The sequence below is a fragment of the Triticum urartu genome, chromosome 6 (genome assembly GCF_003073215.2).
Source record: "Triticum urartu cultivar G1812 chromosome 6, Tu2.1, whole genome shotgun sequence".
Lineage (NCBI taxonomy): Eukaryota > Viridiplantae > Streptophyta > Magnoliopsida > Poales > Poaceae > Triticum > Triticum urartu.
In genome coordinates, this window is record NC_053027.1 from 473,451,401 (window position 1) to 473,475,757 (window position 24,357).

The window sequence follows — 24,357 nt, forward strand, 5'->3', positions numbered from 1 at the left end:
ATTGATACTATAATAGCATAGAACAATCAAAAATATAGATACATTGGAGACGTATCGTCACCCGGCATCGAGCAACCTCCACCACACACACAAATCATCTCCGTCAGTCGCCAGGGGCCGTGGAGCCCGAGCGCACAAAGACTCCCCACGACTACCCTTCATCGCTCCGCTCGGCTATGTCACCACCACTAGCGAACCAATGCAGGGCGTGCCTCCTTGCTTTTCCTTATCCTTCCTCGCCTCCTCCTATCTCCTCACGACCTCAACTCCTTATACAAGCTAGCCCAAGCGGTCGTCTATGGCAGCCACCTGGTCGTGCCCCGCGTCAGTCTGTCGCCTGACACCTAGTGACCTCCCGCGAGCCATACAACCCGAGCTCGGTGCCGACCACCAGGGTATAGAAGAGCATAATGAAAAGGGTGGGGAGGAGCAGGACCAGGGAGCGGAGGTCCCCGCCAACCTCCCGCATTGTCGCGTCAAAGACACCAGCGGGACACTGCTCGTCGCTGGAGCAGAGCCAGGGAATGGAGGTTCTGCTCCAGCGACGAGCAGTGTCCCTGCTGACCTCCATGCCGCCGCATCGAAGAGACTAGCAGGACCGTTCTCGTCACCAGGGTTGGATAGTTGGGTCCCTTATCACTATCTGCGGACCAATCCGCGGACAAATACAGTGTCTGTTTTGGGGTCAGTGTTGGAGATGTCCTTATAATGCCAAATTATCTTTGTGTGTATGCGTTTGGATGTGCAAAAATTAATTGCATGCATATCGTTTTACAGTATCAAGTAATTTCTCCAACTCATTTCGTTGTTGTTTTACTATACTAGATGACCCATTGCGCCAATGGCGCAAAGGCCGAGTGCAAGCCAAGTATTGAAAGAGTGTGCATTAACATATTGCTGCTCCAAAAGCACAGCTCATGATATTGTATGCAACAAGCAAGCGACAGGCACACTATATGCAGCAAGCAAGCGACAAGCATACGCACAGGATTATCATAGTTTGTTTTACCTAAGATTCAAAATGATGCACTAAGTTATGTAGCAAAGAACTCTTGTGATCTGCTTAGATTGGATAGACAATCATGCAGAGGCCTTTGGACATGCACTTGAAGGCGAAAGCATATATTTCTTTCATCATGGTTGTTTCAAAAACATACCACACAGTAGTCTAAGCAGCAAATAACCGACAATTAAATGCACAGGATGGCCTTAGGGGATTACATAAGATCCAAAAGGATGATAAACGCAGAAGTCTTGGTTGGCATCTATAGTAATGCTAAATTATATAACAAGGGGCTTTTGCAACTTGCTTATATTGAGTAGACGATCAGGTGCAGTCCCTTGGAAGTGCATCTGAAGGCGAAAGCATATGCTTGCCCTTTGTTCATGCTAGATGACCCGTTGCGCCCATGGCTCAAAGGGCGAGAGCAAACCAAGCTTTCAGACCATGCAAATTGGAATATTTTAGAGACCGGTCTTAAAATCCATGAAGCATAAGGAAATAGATATTTAGGTATGATGTTCATAGATAGCATTATATATTACATTGGTGGTATATCGGTTCATGGTAAGCAAAGCTACATAGACAGAGATGTGGCATATAAATAGCTTCCCAGCTTATGGTAACTGACATATGCAATCATTTAGATCAGGTGGTCGTCGCTTCTTGCGCCATTGGCATACAAAATGACCTCATCATCTAAGCAACTCTTTATGGTGGCCATGTTTGGTGGTTGTCATTGGGCAAAGCAGAAATGTCTTCCATATCATCGTCAAATCCCCAATAACACTTGTTTGTTTTCTGTAGAATGTCCTTTGATTGTAAAGTTCTATCATTAAGGCGATCCACAACATACATTATCTGTGAGAGAATATGGCTGAGATTGTTGTCTTGAAGCATTGATGATGTTATGGAGTTGGTATTTATGATGCAATAAAGTTCCTTTACTTCCGTGTGATTTCTCCTTAGACCATTGCACCTGTTATTGCTCAGATAGTCTATTATTCCTTCTTTTTCTTTTAGCTCGTGTTACAGAACTTCTTTTTTAACCAATTGTAGCTTATCATAGTTGAACTCTTGTATCACTTTGTTGTAAGAGGTTTCCGTGTATTTAAGAGGTTTGTTTGTCAGGCGATCTTTACCCTCTTCCAGTTTTTCGTAAACATAAATGAATTATTGATTTCTTTGCAAGTCCATTGTATACCTAGTACCTCAGATGGATAAAACTGAACAGTTGCCTCGAGACTAATGGTCCTTGCCTTGTGTGTTGAGTAAATTGCGTTTTGGAAGGCCAAGCTATAGTATCATAGCATCCAGAAGCACTTTTGATGGAATCTAATTTTTTTTCATCACAAGTTCACAACGGACTAATGATAGAGAGGAAGATATTATGAGCAAGTGTTTGAAGCTTTACAACGCATGATTTTATATGTGCCTATATATCTATTATTATTATTGTGACAAGAATATTGTTGATAAACAGTTGTAATGGTAACTGAATGTGGTGTTCACACGTACAATCTCAAACTATTGTGGTTTACCGTTGAGTCCCATGTAAAAAACATGTGCGCGTTGAAAATATTTGCATTTTTCAGTAAGTTTGTGTCCGAGCGACCATCTCAAACCTGAAGCGTTATGAGAATATTTGACTTTGTTAGTAGAAAAGTAGGTTTTATCAACCACTTAGGGTACTAATTCAAACCCTTCAAGATGAAAAATGATGTATAATTCAAACTTGCTGCGCTAAATGGCACAGAGTCCCATATCAAACTATTAATGCTTTGAAATTATTTGCATTTGCTAGTAAATTTAGATTTTAGCAAACACTTAGTGTATCAATTGAAACCCTTGTACATGAAAAATTAAGAGGATTTCTCTTAATTTGGATCGATCACATTTGCAAACATGGGATTGAAACAACGGTTTACATAACTAATACCTTGCATTTAGGATAACATACAATAAGATAGAATCAAAGAAATTGTTCTTCAAAATGGATTCTATAACCTTCATTACATGGAAACATAGAGCCTGTTATTGAGCAAGTTGATGATTTAGTTAATAAATGAATGCAAATCACAAAAGTTATTAAACTTTAGCGACTGCATAACCTTATCGATGATGGGATAAGGATATGACGATAATGAAAGTACTCCTAGAGCAAGTATTGTAATAACCCATTTTATCATGTCAAACAAATGCAAATGCCTCTCATGGTATCACTTAATCACATAGTTGCCTGGTCATAATGGAATGAGCGGAGTGAATAGCAAAAAAACTACCACATTACGGGTCATTGTTCCAAAAAACTACCGCTTTTTTAATCTTTTCAAAAAGCTACCACAAAATTGTTCTGTTGTTACAAAAAACTATCATGTCGCACTGATGACTACTTTGATTAACTTCAAACATTATTATGATAGCTCGGGTCCACTCGTCAGGTTGACCGTTAGTTTGACCATCGACAGGTTATGACAGGTGGGGCCTAAGTATTTTTTTAGCAAACAGGTCCCTGAAACAAAATATAAAAGCAATCGTGTCCCTGGATTTTTTTTAAAAAGCAATCTCGTCCTCCCAGGGAGCTCGCGCCGGAGCCAGCCAGCACCACGCCGGCGAGCTCGTCAAGGCCGTCCAGCTCTGGCCGTGGCCGACGGGCAGCAACAGCCGCGGCGGGCTGGAACCGCCCGAGCTCCCTGGCTGCTCCCCGCCCGTGCTTGAGCTCGCGGCCAGCGGTGGGGCGGACCTAAGCAGGCGGCGGCGCGTCCATGGCGTGGTGGTGGTAGGCCCTGGCGGCAGAGGTCGTGGCTGCACCGGCCGTGGTGGTGGCTAGCCCGGAGGTGCTCCCCATGGCATGGTGGTGGTCGGCCCTGGCGGTGGCGGCCGTGGCTGCGCCGGCCGTGGTGGTGGCCGGCCCGGAGGCGCTCCCCATGGCGTGGTGGTGGCCGGACCAGGCGGCGACGGCGGCCGTGGCGCTCGGGATTTTGAGAGATAAGGGTGAGAGAGAGGGGGAGAAGAGAGATAAGGGAGAGAGAGAGAGAGCACTTACATGTGGGACCCAGTTGTAAGTTAACGGTCAAACAAACAGTCAACAAATGGTCTGTTTAGTAGCGGGCCCGACCTGTCATAAACAGGATTAATTCTAAGTCAGATGGTCATTTGGGTTTTTTGGAACAGCAGAACAATTTTATGATAGCTTTTTGAAAAGATTAAAAAAGCGATAGTTTTTTGAAACGATGACCCGTAATGTGGTAGTTTTTTGCTATTCACTCTGAATGAGCGCATGCCTAGTCATCAAAATTTTGTTCTATGCTCAAATCTTATCCTAACTGAATGAGCGCATGCCTAGTTATAAAAATTCTTATCATGACTGTATGATTAGCTCATGCTTTTCATACCTCCCCCACAGCTTCAATCCCAAAAATTCTGAAAATAATTTTGTTACCTTAAATCAAGTGTGTTTCTTTAAATTTGAGAGAATGACAAAACTGTGATATATGTGTTTGGTGATGATTCAACTACTGGAATTTCATGAATATTTATATATGGCAGTTACATGTTATCTACAAACTCCAGTAAAAATTTCATGCATTTCAGAATTTATCACTTACCTACAGTTCAACCCAAAATTGGGGCAGATTTTATTTCGAATTTGAACAGTAGCATCTGTGAAATTTTCCAAGATATTTTTGTAAAATTCTGAGCACGGAAACATTTAGATCATGCTAATCTTGAGAAGCTTATGAAGGAATAGAGGAGGAAGAGATGTTCCAGTCAATCTCATTTGCATTTATTTTCATTCAGCCCCTGCCCTTGACACTGGCCAGTGGGTGAGTCCAGCAGCGCCATCTAGCAGGACAACGGACACGCGGCCGCAAACCAGCTACCCCTTCCCTCCTCACTTCATATCCTCTTCTCTTGGATCCCCTCTCTCGTCTAGCTCGCCGGGGGCACCGCCGCTCGCCGTTGCAACGCCGGTCACAGGAACCAGCGGGATTCGCCAGCCCTCAGTCCGGATCGACGTCCATGCCTCCAGCTCCGACATGCATGCCAGCTCGCCGTTGCAACGCCGGTCACAGGAACCAGCGGGATTCGCCAGCCCTCAGTCCGGATCGACGTCCATGCCTCCAGCTCCGACATGCACGCCAGCTGGACGGCGCCGTGAATCGCCTCGTTTTCTGGTGCGTTCTTGCTCCTAGGTAGTTCCCCACTTCCCCTAGCTCCATTTTTGTTCCTGCTGTCCCTTTAATGGTCATTCCGTGCCCCGGCGTGCAGGAACCTCTTGGACCGAGGCCGCCTTCCTCGGTTTCGTCGGCCGTCGCGGTCGTCATCCTCACCGAACAGCTACAGGGACTGTGACGGGCTCCGCTTTGTCCACATCTTCTCTGGACCACTGATTCGAAGCCGTGGATCCCTCCTACTTCTTCCTGACGCTGACCGCCATTACCGCTGTCCAGAACTCGTTGCTCTGCTCTGTCCGACCTCGCCACTAACAGCAGGGTGAGAAATCGCCGCCGCTGTTGGTGTTGTTTGCTACTTGCCGCTGTCGCTGCATGCTGCTGGCCACTTGTTGCTTGCCGTTGATGCTCGATGATGTTAGCCGTGACTTGCCTGTAGATGAGAGAAAGAGAGATTGATTTGCTAGTGCAAGTATCTAATGAGCCAGATGCCAGCTGGTTTGATCTTTTCAGCAAACGCTATTGGGAAGGTAAAATGTTCTCTGATTATTTTTTCTATACCCTATCAAGCCAATGACGTGGTACAAAGGAATTAGTGAGAAAAAGTTTTGTGTGTTACCTTATCATATAGATGCAAATAGTTTGGGCAAAGCAACTTCCGCCTATCATCTATGACAAAGAAAATGCATAGGAATAATAAAAAGAATTACTATGGCTTTTATGCTATCACATTTGCTTGATCGAAACTATCATCTTGGGGTTAGCCTAGAACTCCTCCTCGCAAACTGCTGCTACCAAGCCATGTTCTTTACAGTCCGCAATGCTACGACTAATAATTTACTCAGGCTACATAACTCGGGTTGCAATTTCTAAGTATTCTTTTCATACTCATTTGTGTCTATGTCATAATTGATTATTATGATGAAATTTCTAAGTATTCTTTTCATACTCATTTGTGTCTATGTCATAATTGATTATTATGATGAAATTTCTTCTACATGTGTCCTGATATGTTTCTCATATACTGCAGTTGTGAGTGTGGGGAGCGACACTGTTTTTGTTTCAGTAACTTGCTGGCATAAATGCTGTCGTGTACTACTCTACGTCCATGTTCCACAGTACAGGCATTGCATCTAATGTTGCAGCGAGTGCTCTTGTTCAGTGATGCCAATGTTTTTGGTTAGTAAAGTGTTTGAAAAGCGTATTTTGGCAGTAATTTCCAATGCCTTTTCTGAGATGTATATATACTTCTCATAGGCACCATGATTGCATCTCCACTGATGGTCAAGCAAGGAAGGAAGAGCCTTCTCATAACAAGATTATCTGGAATGGTACTGCCTTCTCTACAGTAAACTGTGTGCTTGTGTTTCTTGATGTGGCATGACTTAGGAATTAATGTTCTTTTTTCTGTTTTGAAGGTGCGTCGATGTTACTCTTGTCATTGTCCTTCACCTGGAAGGCTTTAGCACCTTATTATGGCACTCTTGTTGTTGTTGGCACTGTCCTGTAAGTGGTTTAAATTCACCTAATATGGTGTTCTCCTGGTTTTTCATTATTACTAATTTTAGCTCATAAGTAACTTCAAATCTTGATAGTAATTTTATGAGTGCGGTGTGAGCACACAACACCCACAAACCAATTTCAGTAATCTCCGTAAGCCACCTAAGTGTTGTGTGAGCACCCCACTTTAATATCTGACCCGCCTAAAATATATAACCAATGTTTACTCCATCACACAATCCTTGTGCTCCAGCTTCTAATCTTCAAATCATACATCAGATGTAGCATCATCTATGACTTGGGTGTTCCTTTAGTAGTTGTAAACATCTAGATGCCAATACCTACAGGAAGTTAAGCTAGGGATTAGAAATCTAAGTTCAGTCGCAGCCCACAGGGCCTGGGGGACGGGGAAAGTTTTCGACTGTACCTGATGTGTTGGCGATATTTAAAGGCTCACACAATCATCATTCTGTTTAAATGGGTTCCCTGGTTCTTATCAAGGGCAAGTCCTAGCGCAGTAATCAACTGTGGCATGGTCATTCCTCCAGAAACAATTATTTCTGTAGAGAGATAATAGTAGAAACTTAAGATTAGAAATTCAGGTGATATAGTAAGAGTGCTATTAAGAAGACCATCAAACTTAGCAACCGCAAAAAGGAGGCATTACCAAAATAAGCTTATGCTATATTCAGATGTTACAAAAAAACAGCGAACAAGAGAATAAGATGATATCTGAGTGATTTCTGGTAGAGAACCTAACAACAACAACATATAGTATTCGCAAGTGTTCATAGGATTTAGCAGTTAAAGGAACCACTCAAAAAGACATCAAATTACCAGACAAATGTGTAAAGGCCCCATAACCTTGAAGTATCTCTAGCTGGCCTTTTCAGGGCTTGCACAACAAATTTATGTACGAGAGACTGTATATAGACTATAGGTTAATCCTGATAAGCTAACTATTAAGATAAGCCCAGCCAGGCTACATTAGACTTAATTCTTTGGGCGAACCTTTACACTCTTGAGATTTAAGTGTTTAGTTGTCACAAATTACAACTAAAGGATAACACTTTCCTCAAAGTGAACTATTTCAAGAATGAGGTAACACAAAAAAAGAGCACACACAAGTATGGTATGAATCTTTGTGTAGCTAATAATGAAAATTATAAACCAAAATTCTTGAAAGCATATAAATGAGTAAATTATCCAGAATGAAGCATGCTAATGTTGTTGATGCCATGAATCCATTTGTAGAAAGTGTTGTGCATAAACAAGTACCTGAAGAATCATGCTCGATGTTATAAATCCAAATGCGTATTCACCAGCATGAGGATGGCTAATTATTGCCACTTCTTTAAATGCTGATGTATTTTGATATGTCAAATGAATAAAACACATTATAAGAATTTTTTTCTGGTTGGACAGAAGAATATTCCATCATTTTATTCTCTCTAGTTAAGCAGTCGTGCATGATACATCATGTGTCATAATGAATCGGTCCCGGCTGTAAATTATTCTCTTATGAGCAGAATATGGCTTAAAAATTAGACAAGTGCAAAAAGCTACAAACAGCAGTACATCACACATGCAACCTTTTTATGTATAAGCAACAAAAATGGTTATATCATATATCTCTAGTGGCGAAATATTACGCAACGGTTAACACAAAATTAGCATGGTAAAGTATATACATTTACGGAGAAGAGACCAATACCTGAGATGCATTAGGAATCATCAATCAAGCTGTTGGCATGGAAAATAAAACCATAGATGTATTAATCTTCTGACTGGAGGCGGAATCAGCCAAGCTTCCCACCTTGACATAAGAGGTGAGTTTCACTATCAAAATATATCAATGCACAACCATAAACCAATGCACTAAAAGCTCATAACATCATATTTTTGTTCAAGCAATCACAATTCGATCATATGAACCATGCACTTGTAATCATCATTCAGGAGGTAGAATATCAAATCGAAAGAAAAACGGAAGAAGGATTCCAGGAATCGCGATGCCTCAGAAGGAAGGCAGTAGTATGAGGAAGAGGACCTCACCTTAATGTCAAAGGCAGCAAGGCATCAAAACCAGAATGTAGAACAGAGGATTGAAGAAAACTTGGTTAGACCATTTGACTGCGTCCCTCTCAGATCTAAGTCATGTAAACCATCTCGCTATCCGCACCCACGGTGTCCCTCTTAGATCCGAGTCCTGTAAAAACACTAAACTCCAACTAAGAGGGAGAACATGAGCTAAGCGCAAACACGACAAAAAACAGAAGAAAATAATGTTTGAGAAGATTGGAAAAGATAGATAATGTTTTCTCTCGGATGCCAACCACAAGGGTAAGCATGTATTATGTAGACATATCAACATGGCATCAGTTCCGATCACCCGTCTGCTTGTATGATTTTCATGGAGAAATATTTTAAAGCAAAAATCATCAACAAAGAACAAATCAAGTCAAAAAATTATCAACTCATCGAGATGCCAAGACAGAGACCAGGTAGCAAAAACAATATAGCTGAAAAAACAAAAACGAATAACAAAATCATAAGTTGTTGCGACAGATCCCTCAGAGTGATAACATAGATCTCATCAATGTATGAATCAGGCCACTCCTTTTTAACATCACAAATATTCAGCGGGATCCGCGAACGACAATCTCCAATCCATAGGAAAGAAAAATCAAACAGAAACCATATGCAGCACCCTCAGCTCAGGTCCGCAGTTATTTGACGTTGAGAATTTCACAAAAAATGGCCGAGCTGTCAGACAATGGTTTCTAGGCAAATGCATCTCCATCAGACCACAACGATGTTTGCTGCTCATATTTTCATCCAGGACACCAGAAGAGACACACAACCAAATAATAGTAGAACAAAAGTGAAGGAAGAGGATCAAGCAACAAATAGAATACCAAATCGGTACACCAGGAACAACAAAAGATCAAATCGGTAGCCCTCGGGGATTATGAGAAAAATGGCATGGAGAACACCAAAACCTATAATCTGGAGTTCTAGACATGAGGATACAGGCAAATTCGCATTAGGTGCATGTTACACGGTCAACTCGATTACTTGTAGAGTCAAATCTTAGCATTTAGCATCGTTTTGCAAATTAGCATTGTCATACTGACTTTCATAGCCCGCCTTCAAATTCTTACTAATATAGCCACTTTAAAATTCTTCAAAGCAATTATTGTCTCAGTCTGGTTATAAAGCCTGATATTGACCTTGTCTACACTGCGGCAGCCCTCGTCGCTTCCATAGCACGATCTCTTAGCCTGAAGAAAACATCAAGAATCAAAGTACAGTGAGTGAAAAAACAAAGCACAACGACAACACTAATAATTTTAGCATGAAAAGAAGCATCAACCAGATGAACTGCAGCTCCCATGCAAAGCAAGGCTTCTTTAGGATTTTCCCTGAGAGCATAAGAGGTTGACACCACCGCACAAGTTCTTAAGCTGTTGGAAATCAATCAGAAGGAAGAAGACAACACCATCATCTTCAACCTGTGAATGTAGTCATAAGTGAATTTCCTAGAACAGAATATCCCTCCATGTCTAATGACAAAAGCGCACTATGAAGTGATGTGTTTAAATCAATTCTATATTATTAGAAATCTATTGTGCAACTATATGATGCTATGATTTCATTTTTCAATTCGAACATTGCATCGTCCTTCGGGTAGCTACAGCAGCAGCATATTGGAGTATAACTGTATAACTAATCTTATGATACTAACAAAGCGGACTGCAAAATTATTAGACTTATTCACAAAACTACAAGCTCCTTTTCATTCATTTTTCAGCTAACAAATCATCAATACAGTAGATGGCTTTAATTATTCAGGCAAAAATGCTATAGATATCTTAAGAACAAATAATAATAATTTCCAAAAATGCATATTTTGTGCATAACGATTATGTGTTGCTTATTCACCTTGGCCGCCATGGCTTCCTGCTCTAAGCCCGTGCAGACCCATATCCTCCATGGTTTGTTGTTCCAAAACTGAGCAGCCCCTTCTTCATGAGAGAAGAAAGGAGAAACGACGAACACACACACATACACAGAGACGGGAGAAGAGAAAGGACAGAGACGTGCTTACCCTAACGAAGTTGGAGGAGGCGAGGATCATACTACACACCGGCTGCCTTCCCAGTTCATGCCAATCTTGCTAAGGGGCACCGGCCTGCTGCAGGGGCCTCCGGCCGCCAGCCAACACCCATGATCGGCCACCACGGACGGCGCGCACCTGAAGACGACCAAGGGTCGTCGCTCGCGGCGCCGCTCCTGTCTTGACGGCCGCTGCCACCTGTCTAGGGCACCGCACTGCACGCGCGCGCTCGCCTGCACTGGCCTTCAACCCGCGTCGCTGGAGCCGACGCCAGCACTGGGTCTCCTCTTCTTACAGATCCTGGCCGGCAACTGAGACGAGTAGAGCTCCTCCCCACGTCTTCCTCACGGGATGGGCTCTCCTCCTCCCGTAGCTTCCTCTCTCGCTGGCATAGTGGGCTGGAGTATATGAGGATGCGGTGGTGGTGCAGCTAGCCGGTGACGCGCGGTGCGGGAGGCCGTGGGAAGGAGGGAGGAGGCGCTGCATGCGGTGGTGGTGCAGCTAGCCGGTGGCGCGCGGTGCGAGAGGCCATGGGAAGGAGGGAGGAGGCGCCGCCAGATGGGGAGGAAGGCGGGTGGGGAGAAAGGAGGGGGCGCCGCCGGGTGGAGAGGAGGTGGTGTCGAGGGAGTGGAAGGAATCAATGAGGGCGTGATCTGTTTTGACCGCTCGATCTAGGGCTTTTTCACCGGGAGCGTCAATGGTCACGAACCCAGTCGACGAGCCCTTCGCTGCAGTGTGGACCAATGATTATATGGGTCCACTGGCAGCCACCCAGGGAAGCAACGCGAGGTGTAACAAAATCTAGCAGTGAATAGTAAAAATCAATGGTGAAAAACGAGCCAGCGAGCTGATCGAGTGGCCAGCGATCACGCGCGCGCGAAGGCCTCCAGAACGGCGGGTACTCTAGGAGGCTTTATATGTTAGACTAGAGGCTGGGGCGCGCCATTGCGCGCTTCCTGAGGCACTCTTCTGCGCTCTAATCTGTCTATACACAAGAGGGTGGCTTGTTGGGTTCCTAATCTAAGCCTGGTTATGCATGTTGGTTTTTCTGGTTCAATATTCTATGGTCTTCTGCAATGGAATCCCTAACATGGTAAAACTGAGACAATCTTACACTGACGGAGATCATAACAAAAAAATATAAGAAGGACCAAGACACTCATATTTCAGTCCAGACAAGGACATATCATAAGTCACATACAAAGTAGCAATGAACTGATAGTATAGTTTCTAGAATCATCTGCAAAGAGAATGACATTGGTACAATGAACAATGAAATTACACTATTTAGGCTAATTACACTATTTAGTCGTAGCCGACAAAATTCAACCTTTACAACATAAAATATATTAATTTAAGGTTTGACCAAAGTTTTATACAGAAGTAGCTAGTCCTAAAAGCTTAAGGCTATTTTCTGTAACACCATTAATTTCTGGTTGCAAATGCAAAGCTGGAGAAGAAGAAACCTGAAACTTGAGTAAACGGATCTACTGCTTCATTTCCAAAATCAGATAGCATGTATGGTATAATTTCTATTTATTTAATAGCATTTAGGCCTTGTCCAAAATTACATATTGATTATTAGTATATTTGGTACAATCTATATGACACGAAAACAACTATTTAATTTGGAAGCATGCATAGCTTCACCATTGGTCATGAACAAAACACCCACTTCCTCGCTGAAAAATACAAAAGGTAAATTGTCAAATTTCTAGGTTATTAGTTTATAGGAGTATGTATTAAGAGGTACTTGTAGACATTCTGCAAAGAAGCATCAATTTTCACTTGATTATTAGTTTATATGTATTAAGAGGTACCAAGATAAGGGCTTTCAAGTTACATCGAAATAAATCATCTACTTTGGCCCTAAATATGTTCAGTGTAACATATGTCATAAAGGAATTAAAGATAGCAGTACCATTACCTTATCATCTACTCCCTCCGTACTGCAAAAACGTCTTATATTTAGATATTGAGGAAGTAGTATTTGGAAAGAGGAAGACCAACTTTCCAAGTAATCATAGTATAAACCATATTGTCCGTATCAGGCTAATACAACAAACAAATTTGCAGCCTAAACAGTGAAACTTCAGCGTAGCTCCTTATTTAATCTCGTAATCTTGGACATGGTATGGCTGATTAGTTTCCAATAAAAAGACAAATGCAACCTCACCCTAGCTCCGTATGCAACCTCCTAGTCAGATGTACTTAATTCTGCTAACTAACCATTGTGGCAGACACAAACGACTTTATTACTAAACGAACAAGTTTATGATTAAATGTAGCCTCGATAACCAGAATTGCAATTAGTTAATACATGCGAGCACATATTCTAACCTCCCTGCACTAAGTATGGCACTGCACTTTCCAGGATCCCACCTCCAAACCATTTGATTAGTCTGAAATGTATGGCTAGTGATGTGGCATTCTATAGAGAAACGTTTGGCTTAAAACGGCTCTCTGAACCCTGATAAACTATGAAGATCATTGTTAACTTGTTAATGATATATTGTTTCTAGTACAAAGAAAACTTTCGTAATACTCAGCAAATTGCACTCATTTGAGGTACAGAGGAAGGCAAACCTGACATTGGATGTGCCCACTCAAGTAGACTGACAGTGATTTTTAAGCGAAAGGAATTCTGTAGATGCTCTTTTAAGCCTTACGCATTTCCACTTTGCATACATCAACATTCAGTTCATGACTAGCTTCAGCCAAACACTACAAGAATCCCAGAAACATGATTAAATCTCAGCTTCAGAAGTTCCAAATGAACACACTCACGAAATAAAGTAAATCCCATAACTATAGTTTCAGCAAGATTGACAGCAGGATGAACAACAGGGCACCTTCTTACCAGATATTTAGAAACAACATGAACATTTCCAAGTGAAAACAAGTGACATTCCACCAAAGGTCATCTTCGTGGAACATCAAAGATGACTTATAACACCATGATATGTCAGATTCTCGGTAACTTAAATCAGCCTACTCTTCTTGTTGTTGGTAAGTAGACAACATAGCCTAGACATTACATAGAGTAATATTTCTCTACAGCTTTGTAGAACTTTCATCAAACAATTTGTATGCGCAGAAACTAAGCTGAGTATTTTTGAGAGAGAGAGAGAGAGAGAGAGAGAGGTCTTGACTCACCGCGGTGTGAAACTCGTCCAGCCGCCGTGCGCGACGAAGATGAGCCTGTGACGGAAGGTGCAGGAGATCGGACCGCCGCCATCGTGGCCTTCGTGCCCCATGCACGACAAAAAGGGGTGGTGAAGATGGAGGCTGCAGTAGCTTGAGGACGATTCGACGGCCGACGGCGAGCTTGAGGGAGCCGTCCTCGTCCAGCATTGCTTGTAGTCAAGTGGTAGATCATGGTACTGTAACAATGTATATTGTTCAACTCGTAGCAAACAGAAGAGCCTGCATCAGGAGCACTTCCATGCACTATACATAAAAAATTAAAACTATGTCACGGTTACACAGATTAGAGCTGACCTTATTGTCCTTCGTTTCACTAAATCAGATGCACGTCTTGAACTGGTCTCCATGCCACTCCACCTTATTCCACTACTGGTTAGCACTCGTTTTGTAAACCTGTGGAAAACACATAGAGGAAAAGGTTCACAGAAATCACCCAATCCAAAGGGAACAGACAGCACATGCCTTGTTCTAGCCCCTAATAACATATCAGTAGTTTAATACTATTTCTAGCCACCGAAACAGAGCTAAATTAATTCACCTGCATCAGATCAGCTCCTCACCACAGTACTTAATATATGGCGTGCCACAGCATCGAGTCATCCACTCGACATACAATTACAGAAAAAATAACCATGAAACGATCTAGCTGCCAAATGAAGAAAGAAACAATCATTTTGTCGATGATCTAGTAAATGCTGCAATTTCTGCGAAAAGAGTGTTCCACTGTTGACTTGATTCAAGAGGAAAGTGTCATTTCTGAGCAGAGAAGCTATGTTAAATACTTGATAGAATATCCTCTAGAGACAGTGGCTTGTGTCATTTCCATAACAGATTGACTCTGCATTGCCCTTCTGAAACAATGCTGCAGATATGCCATCCTATCTCTTTAACTATTCAATTGCTATCTAGATGTCTAGATTCAGGAGATACTATGTGGTTTGATCAGCTATAGAAAAGAGTCTACAGCGTACCAGATTGAGAGCCCTCAAAATGTGATATACTATATATATATGCAATGAAAAGGTTTCTCTTCTTTCATAGACTATACATATAACTGGATACAAGAAACGGGTGCATTTATAGCAGGAGTACTCTTATAGCAGCATTCTTAGGACTGGCAGGAGGCTTAACACACAAGTGAGCATTACTGCTGGAGCTTATGTCGCCCTCCACCCATGGCACAAAGACGACCTTGCTATCGTCAACGTCGGCGTGAACAAGGGCCAGTGACTGTTTCAGAAGAGAAATGCAGATCAGGTCAGCTTAGTTCAGTTCATTAAGCAGAAATGTATTCCTCAGAAAGGTTCAGTTGAGATAGGAGGGCATCTTTGTTTTCGTGCAGGTCCACGGACAACCTTGCCCTGGTTGTTGTACTGGGATCCATGGCAGGGGCAGAGGAACTTGTTCTCGGCTGCGTTCCACAGCACCACATAGCCAAGATGCGTGCACACGGGAGGGTCTTGTCGGACTCCACATCACCCTACAACATTCACACGATTTCAGCAAGTTGCTCTGGGCCTGGGGTGATCCATCAGCTTCATCTTTGCTTGCATAGATATAACTTTGTGAAGGCTTCAGAATGACCATGGCCGTCTGAATCTGAACATACCTTGAGTCCATGGGCGAGCATGCGGCTGTTGGGGCCATGCGTCTTGAGCCACTCCTCAATGAGGATGTCGTTGCCGAGTTGTTTGTCCTTGCGGCGACCCCTACAGCGTTGCTACCTGACCCGGCCGGGACGATGAAGGTTTCGACGCGACGCGAGTAAGCACTTGGAATCATGGCCCGTGGAGTGGACCCTGGCTGGGTTTGTGGCGGCGCCGCCGCATGGGCTAGCTGCGTCAGGGGGCAGGAAGGAGGCGGCGGTGTGGGTGCCGTGGACGCCTACGCGGAAGAGACGCGCCATGAAACCTATCTGACGAGGGGATTGCTTTTGTGAGTAAGGAAAGAGATGCGCCATGAAACCTCATCGACGTAACTTGCCAGTCCCTCCTGGCCACGTGGATGTCGCAAGCGAAGGTCCAGTGGCTCGCTGTTGGAGAGTGCGGAAACGGCTCGATATGGCGCAGCGACATTGAGGACGATGAGGAGGAACGGACGGATACGAGGGACGAACGGGGGTCCCTGGGCGGGGTCGCCTCGCCGGCTTCGGCGGCCGTGGTGACCATGGTGACGTGACGCGAGGTGGAGGCGCGTCGCCGGCGCGGGCAGGTGCGGTGGATTTGGCGGAGGAATAGGTAGCGGCGGACGAACAGGGGAGGGGACAAGGGGCGTGGGGTGGAGGAGATGAAACGAGTCAGAGAGAGGTCGCGTGTGTGGGTTCTCCACCGAGGCACGTAACGAGCAGAGGATGGACGCGTTTTCATCCTTTTTTTCCCCTTCCTATCGCCACAGTAAAAAAATCCCTTCCTATCGTCACAGTAAAAATCGAACGTGGGCACGACGAGGGAGCGCCCTTGTAGCGACTCTTATTGTGTTGTATACTATCATCACGCTTGTATGCAAACCTGTCTCCTCCTTGAGGCTACCGCATGCTAATTTCATTTTGTATAAATTGTGGTGGAGCATTATACAGCAACCATAAAGACAACCTATGCCTAGTGACATGAGGTAAGATGTAAGGAAGACAAACCAATAACCATGTCAACAAGACAGGAAAAGGTAAAACTAGCTACATAAAATTAGTTGATTCTTCCTATCATCTGTATGAAGTTTTTGGCTTTCACAAGTGTGCCATTCAAATATATTACTAATATATGAATATCCAAGCACATGTTATCTGAAATATCGACTCATTCTTTGTTGGTTCCTGCGTAATTTAAGATACTCTTTGGTTCAAATAAATCTTTCTTTACGATTGCATATGATATGAAAACATATTTGCATACGTCACTGGCAATTAATTCATGTTTTAGTCCTCTATCACGATTGTTTAGATCATGATCTAATCAGGTTGAGAAATCTAAGAATAAAGTATCCACTAAATTTTTTATAAAAGATCCATGATCTAAGAAAATATGGCAAAATTTAACTCTAGACTATTTCATATCTACAATCTAATAATTTTCATACCTACTTAAAGCAATCTCGAACGACTATATTCAAGGCCTCCATGATTCACATGATTTCAGAAAAACATGGGAGTAGAAGCAATGCGTGATTGCAATGATTGAAAACCATAAAATTGGTGATGAGATGTATTTGATTAGACTAGAGAATATAAGAATCCACGAGCTATATAACAAAAATGATTGTAGATTAAAATAGTAAATGGAAAATTCTCTGCAAATCATTGCGCAACTTATTTTTACGACTTCCATTCAAATCTTTATCTTTACCTAATAACAAAGCAAATTGGGTTTCTTTCGTCCGTCATGGCATGTTTCAGAAAAGTCCCTTTATTTCAGAGAATTCAACCCGCAATCCTATTTTAAGTTAAAACGAATCGTTATTTTCGTATTTTACATAAAAATCCCTGTCTTTTCTTGAAATTAACCCGCCGTCTGGATTTAAGTTACACCCGAACCGTTATTTTAAATTTTTCGAAACCCCCCCTGATGTTTTAGATAATTCATCCGCGGATCATATGTAAGTCAAACAAATGCTTTTTAAAATCATCCATATCTTTTAAACCGTAACTCCGATTTGAACATGTTATATATGAAATTTGATTAGAAAAATATGTAGAATATGAATATGAGATTAATTTTACCTGTTAAGTATTTTTAAATATTATTTTGGAATATATTTGAGTCAAACCAAATGATTTGTTAATGATTTTCTAAATTATCTGTATCTTTTAAACCGTAACTTCAATTTTAACATATTATATATGAAATTTTATTAGAAAAATGTGTGGAATCTAAATATGATGTTAATTTTACTTGTTAAATATTTTAAAAATATTGTTATGAAAGCAAACTTATAATTTATAGCGCAAAATTCGTTTTTTTCATACTAGCGACGATTCGGATTGCAAATAAACACCCCACTATAACGATATACGGAAAAGAAAACATCGATAACTACACATGCATACCTATGAAAAATGTTGCAGGGAAAAACAACAGATTTTTCATCACGAGAGTGAAAGAAAGCGAGCGAGAGAGAAAGGGAGAGGGGGTAGAGAGGGAGAGAGATGACTTAGGATTAATCATATTCAACAAACGTTTTTTGTTGTTTTGTGTGAATACCGAGGCCATCACCAGCGTGGGTGCGAAGGAGGATAAGCGGCAACACAAATATGATGCCTCGCAAAAATAAAGAAGATGGACCTATTGTGGTCTTGAGTGATGGTTGTTGAGTTAAGAGCATGTGTTATGTTTTCTCTCCCGTTGTAACGCACGGGCTCTTTTGCTAGTAAGTATAATGAAAATTATTGTAGGTTAGAATCGTAAATAAAGATTTATTTGAAACAAAGAGTATCTTAAATTACGTAGCAACCAACAAAGGATGAGTCGATATTTCAAATAACCATGTCATATCTAAATACTTATCTAAAGAAAGTCATATCTATCCGCATATACATATAGTTTCGAGTCATACCATAGTCAGTAGCAGAGGATGATACATATATACATGTAACATAGTATAATGCACATGCATGGCACGCATGCAAGTCGAGGAAGGTGTCGACGTTCCAAGCAACAATCTAGAGGTTGGACCACATCATGCAAGAGGCGCCCTGCCGATGTACCCGCGTACCATGATCCACCGAGATGCCACGGATCTCGTGGATCAGTGTGTCAAAGATTTAATGGGGATTATCGCCATGGAGACCCACAAGGAGCGTAGGAAGGAGAACCGAACAAAGATGAGCGGCCTCCAAGTGACCAAAGCCATGGACAAGCTCAGCTTCAACAACTACACAGGCCCCTCATTGGGTACACCCCCATTATCGCGAAGCTACGTGCTACGTGCGACGCGGAAGCAAGCGAGCCATGGCACGCCAGCCGTCTTCGATGGGACATATGGCGCCACAGCCATCTGACTCCACATGGGGTCCACCGCCATACAACAACATGGTGCAACAAAAGCTACCGGTGGTTGATGTGACAATGACAACAAAGGGCAAGGTACCATAGCCACCCATTTTTGTGTTGGTTGTAAGGTCGTCGTGCGGTGTATGGTGTAAGCTCGGGCGTCGATGGCCGTTGAGAAGACAATGACGGTGAGAGGGGGAGTGGAACCTATGCCACTATGGTTGTTTGGCTTTGCGTTCGGTTAGCCACCTCTACTATCTGAGCACACGCACCGCGGACACGATTGTGTGGAGGTGGTTGAGCTAATGCAAAGCCAAACAACTAGTGGTGCTAGTTACATCTCCCATGTCGTCGTCACAGTGGCCTACGGGTCCTGAGCATGCACCACGACGTCGTACGGCGGTGATACACCCAACACAAAGATGGGTGATTGTGGTGGTGGCATCTCCTCCGTTGTCGTCGTCACATTGGCCACTAGCAACTGACCTTGCACCATGATGTCGTATGATGGTGGACCCAATACGGAGTCGGACGGCTGTGATGACGTCTGCACCGTTGCAGCTAGATGCTACGCCATGGCTCGCTTGTTTCCACGTCCCACATGTAGAGGTACTCAGTGAGGGGCCTTACATAGTTGTTGAAGTCGAGCTTGTCCATAGCTTTGAACACTCGCATGCCGCTCATTTTCGTCTTGTTCTCCTTACGCTCCTCGTGGGCCACTATGGAGGTAATCACCATGAAATACTTGACACACTAGTCCACGAGGTCCATGGTGTCTTGGTGGATCATAGTGCGAGGGTACGCGGCAGACCACCTAGCATGATGTGGTGCATCCTCCAACTTGCTGACCGAAATGCTGACACCTTCCTCGACTTGCTTACATGTCATGCATGTGCGGTATACTATGTTACACGTATGTATGTATTGTTCTATGCTACTGTAGACTTGGTATGACCTGAAACCATATGTATATGCATATCAATACAAAATTTTCTTTAGGTAAGTACTCTGATATTTGCATATGGTGGGAAAAATATCGTTTTAATTGCCAGTGACTATGGTATGATTGGAGTATGTAGATATGACATGGTCATGTATATATGGTGGGAAAAAATATTTGCATACGTCACTGGCAATTGATTTTGCAATTAACTCATGTTTTAATTTGCTATCCTGATTGTTTAGATACACTATCTAACCAGGCTGAGAAATCTAAGAATAAAATATCCAACAACATTTTATAACAGATATGTGATCTAAGAAAATCTGGCAAAATTTAACTCTATACTATATCATACCTGCAATCTAAGAAGTCTCATACCAACTCAAAGCGGCCACGAACGACTATATTCATGGCCACCATGATTCACAAGATCTCAGAAAAAAAATATGAGAGTAGAATCAAGGCATGATGGCAATGATTGAAGACCATAAAAAGTGATGAGATGTATTTGATTACACTAGAGAATATAAGAATCCACGAGCCATATAATGAAAAATATTGTAGATTAAATCGTAAATGGGAATTTTTCTCCAGAATCGTTGTGCAACTTCTTTCTAAAACTTCTATTTGTATAAGTATAATGAATTATTGTAGATTAGAATTGTAAAAAAGAATTATTTGAAACAAAGAGGATCTTAAATTGTGGAGGAACCAACAAAGGATGAGTCGATATTTGAAATAACTTGTTCATGGATATTCATGGATTAGTAATATATTTGAACAATACAATTGCAAAAACCAAAAACTTCATATAGATGATATGAAGAATCAACTAATTTTATCTAGCTAGCTTTACCTTTTCCTGCCTTGTTGACACAGTTATTGGCTTGGATTCCTTCCACCTCGCCTCCTGTCACTAGGCCTAACTTATGGTGGTTGTACAACGCTCGATGCAACAATTTATACAAAAGAAAACTATCATGTTCGTGGTCTCAACTAGGAGACAGGTGGCATGCAAGCATGATGGTAGTATCAATATCAATATAAAAAGATCGAAAAGGGCAGATCCAACAAATCTTGGCGATCAAACCTTATCAATCCAATGACCTATATTGCTTCAGTGGCGAGCCTTCAACATGTTTAGTGTGCAATTAATGTCATACCAAATATCAATGTCCACACTATGTAAGTAACATGTAATTGGTAGCCTATCTAATATCAATGTGCAGTTAATTTTCTTCATAATTTCAATGTGTATTGCAAGTACGCATTTACTAGTTATAGTAACAAACACAATGAAATTAGATGGTGAAATTAATTGGTACTACAAAAGGATACAAATGCAATTAATGCTTACACATAGATAATTTGACATCATAACTTTGTGTGTGTGTGTGTGCGTGTGTCATAAAGGGCAATGAATAAATGGTAAGTGGAGGTGCAAGTTTTAGCCCCATACTGTTAGCGGACGTGGTGTGAGACCACTTTATGTAGTGAGTTCTCCCCACTACACTTAGTGATTGGTATGAGGAAAGAAAGTGAGCACCACGCTCGCCTCACCGTGCTCGCGCACTAGCATATGACATGTGCATGAATGGTGAGCCGAAATATGGTCTGAGGCCTTGCAGGAGAACTTTGTTTTGTCGTTATATTTTTAAAATTGCTTGGCCAGTAAGTTTTTGATGTTATCTTGAGAGTTAAGTTTTCGAAACCTAGTCGGTTTAGATATGACTTACTATCCACTGCCAAAGAAACACCGAAACGAGTTAGGGTTTGTCTCCTCTCACTACTTGCACTGCCATTGTACTCTACTTCATCCCGAATGTCGGCGTGCACAGGCGAGCAGGAGAGTATGCCTTGCCTTCTTATCCCGCATTGTGAGAGGGAGAATTAAGTTTTTGGAAAGCGATACGCGTGACGCTCAAGTTCTTCACCACATGTCATCTTCCTTCCAAGTAGGACGGCATTGCGTACCATCGTCTCCAACATTGTATGCTTCGACCGGTCTTCACCAATGTCAATGTCAACAACTTTGCTTAGGCAGCATCCACGACTACTTCATCTACAAATGAACAGTACGTACGACGTCATCTGATCGTGTCTCTAAGTATGGTTGATGTTGCATGTGTGATGTTGTTGTTCTGATCTTCTCTTTTGCAAGATCTATACATGCTAATCAGTTTTTTAGTCATGAATTATTTACTGCAATCAATCATGAAATTTCCTAATATTCCAACAATCTAAAAACCTAATTGTAGGCAATTTCCTGATTTTACTATGGCTGGATTTGCAGATGCATTGTGGCGGGATAACTTACCTATGTGCACTTGAAGAGGTGGCTAGAGTTATCTTCTACCTTTCTCGAAGCAATGCGATATCGATAACCCCTAGCATCGAATTCCCCGCACTAACATGGAGGATGAACCCAGACCACACCCCCTCCCCCAAGCTGGTACAAGCCCTCAAGAAAACCAGACACAGGAAGAAAGCAAACCAACCAAGGCCAGCGGCGCAAGAGGCCGGGTATAAAAAACCCTCCACATCCGAATGAGACCAACCGGCGAGTGCACTCCACAACCCATCCATCTAACCCTGCTACCCAGAGAAAAAACCACACATGAACATTAGTCCTTTAAAGGATGTTGGAGTATCCACCCCTGGGGCCTCGCCGCACGCAAGTGCCCACCCATCGTTCGTTGTGCCTAGGCCTCATGCTGCTAGCTCCCTGGGCTCTCCATGTCATCCAATCTATGAGGCCTCTGCACACTAGACGGATTGCCTTGGGGGTCTAGGACGGGTGGGCCTTGTGAGCGGCTGGGGCCACCTCTTCATGGTGGTTCTTATCGTGCATGTGCGCGCCCTCTCACACAATGCCCCGAGTGCGACACGTGAGCCAGGTCATCTTGTTAGCATCCTTCGGCCCCTGCCGGGGTGCTTCGCTTGCACAAGTACGGTCCGCGTGTGCGCCTGACTCGAGTTCTGAGCATTGCATGCCCGGTCTTGCGAGCTGGGTGTGCTAATCTGTCCAGGTGTCATTATGTGCGTGCCTTGTGAGTTGGGCCAGCCAATCAATGTCGTTGGCCCACTGATGGGCTGCTTGGGTAGCATGAGTCGGGCGCTCGCTTGGGCCCGACTCGGGGTCTGATTATTGCATGCATGGACTCGCGAGCTAGGTGCGCCCATATGGCCATGTGTCGCTCTATGTGAACCGAGCACGCGCATGCACCCAGCTCAAGGTTTGAGCATTGCATGGTTTTAAATAGAGGATAGCAGGCTGGTAGCAGGTTGGGTTCCATCTAGCTGACGATATTGCGGGTGCTATGTCCATGTAGCGGATTTGTAAAAACACTAGATCATTGTGTATATTTCTAGATCATTAACAAAAAGTAATGACATTTAATTTGAGAAATAGCGTATGCTATTGCGGACGCAATAGCGGAAGCTATCTTCGCTATTTGAACTATGGAGCATTGAATGGTTTGCGAGTTGGGTCCGTCCGACTAGATGGCGCTGCCGGGTGGGTGCTAGGGTGTACTACATCGGTTACTTGTGGGCACTATGTGTGGGGTGCTCGAGTATATAATGGGAGTGGTATTCATCTTCCCTGCTTGCCTCACACACAGTTCTCTTTTCGTTCGTGCCAAGGTTATCTTCGAGCTTTCTCGACGTTGGTGTTTTGTCTGCCGGCGGCAGTAGTGGACCATTAGTTTTTTGTGCGCTTCAGAGTTGGTCGAGGTAGGTTGTCTCTTCGCTGCAATGCACATGTTCTTTTGTGCCTCTTCTCCTTGCTCTCTGTCCTTTCCTTTCCTTCTCTTGGTTGCAGGTCCTCTGAGTGGTTGTTTGTTCTTTGTTTGTCATGGTTTTGGTGTGCTATTGTTTCCTGGGTATTTCTTTATTTGTGTTTTGAGATCTAATTCTCCCGAGCGCTTTCAATTCCTTGCGCCTTAACATTTGCTTTATACACCATTCCAAGATCGGGTGCTTCCTCGCCTTCATGGTCCTGCTGAGTATGGTTTCAGGGTCGTCGTGTTTTTGCATGTCCGCCCAAAAGATGGTGGCTGAGTGCGACCAACTCGAACAAGCGCTTGCCATGTACAAAGAGTGGTTGTTCCTATTTGTTCATAGTCGTGAAGGGAACCAGAAACTCTTTGTGGATCATTCATAAAGCATGTTTTTCATAAGTTGCTTCGCATTGTCTAAAAGACAGGCCGTTCCGTGCCATTAAGAAGATGACATAGTCCAGATGTCCTGGGTTGGTAGGCGTTGTTGGGTGGGTCCTCTGGGTGTAGTATGTCAGTTCATTATGGTGCGTGGGTGTTGTGATATATATTGGGGGTGGTCTTCTTCCTCTCATCTGCTCACCCCACACACCATTTTGTTTCATCGATGCTAGGAATTTTTGGAGTTTTCTCAGCAGCGGTGTTGGTACT

At 43.0% G+C, this 24,357-nt stretch overlaps 2 long non-coding RNA genes and 1 pseudogene across 4 annotated transcripts; 2 read left to right on the forward strand and 1 right to left on the reverse strand.

Moving 5' to 3' along the window:
* The first annotated feature begins 4,890 nt into the window (after positions 1–4,890).
* LOC125514331 lies at positions 4,891–23,230 on the forward strand. 3 transcript variants are annotated; one of them, XR_007286347.1, is made up of 6 exons: positions 4,891–5,178; positions 5,273–5,705; positions 6,206–6,354; positions 6,433–6,506; positions 6,594–6,681; positions 22,221–23,230. It is a non-coding gene; the product is annotated as an uncharacterized LOC125514331 (long non-coding RNA). The 3 variants fall into 3 exon arrangements; XR_007286346.1 differs by lacking the exon at positions 22,221–23,230 and having other exon boundaries at positions 4,891–5,196; positions 6,594–7,038; XR_007286345.1 differs by lacking the exon at positions 22,221–23,230 and having other exon boundaries at positions 6,594–7,038.
* On the reverse strand, positions 8,390–17,627 carry LOC125514330 (annotated as a pseudogene).
* On the forward strand, positions 14,704–15,654 carry LOC125514332. The gene is made up of 2 exons (XR_007286348.1): positions 14,704–15,259; positions 15,345–15,654. It is a non-coding gene; the product is annotated as an uncharacterized LOC125514332 (long non-coding RNA).
* Positions 23,231–24,357: the final 1,127 nt, after the last annotated feature.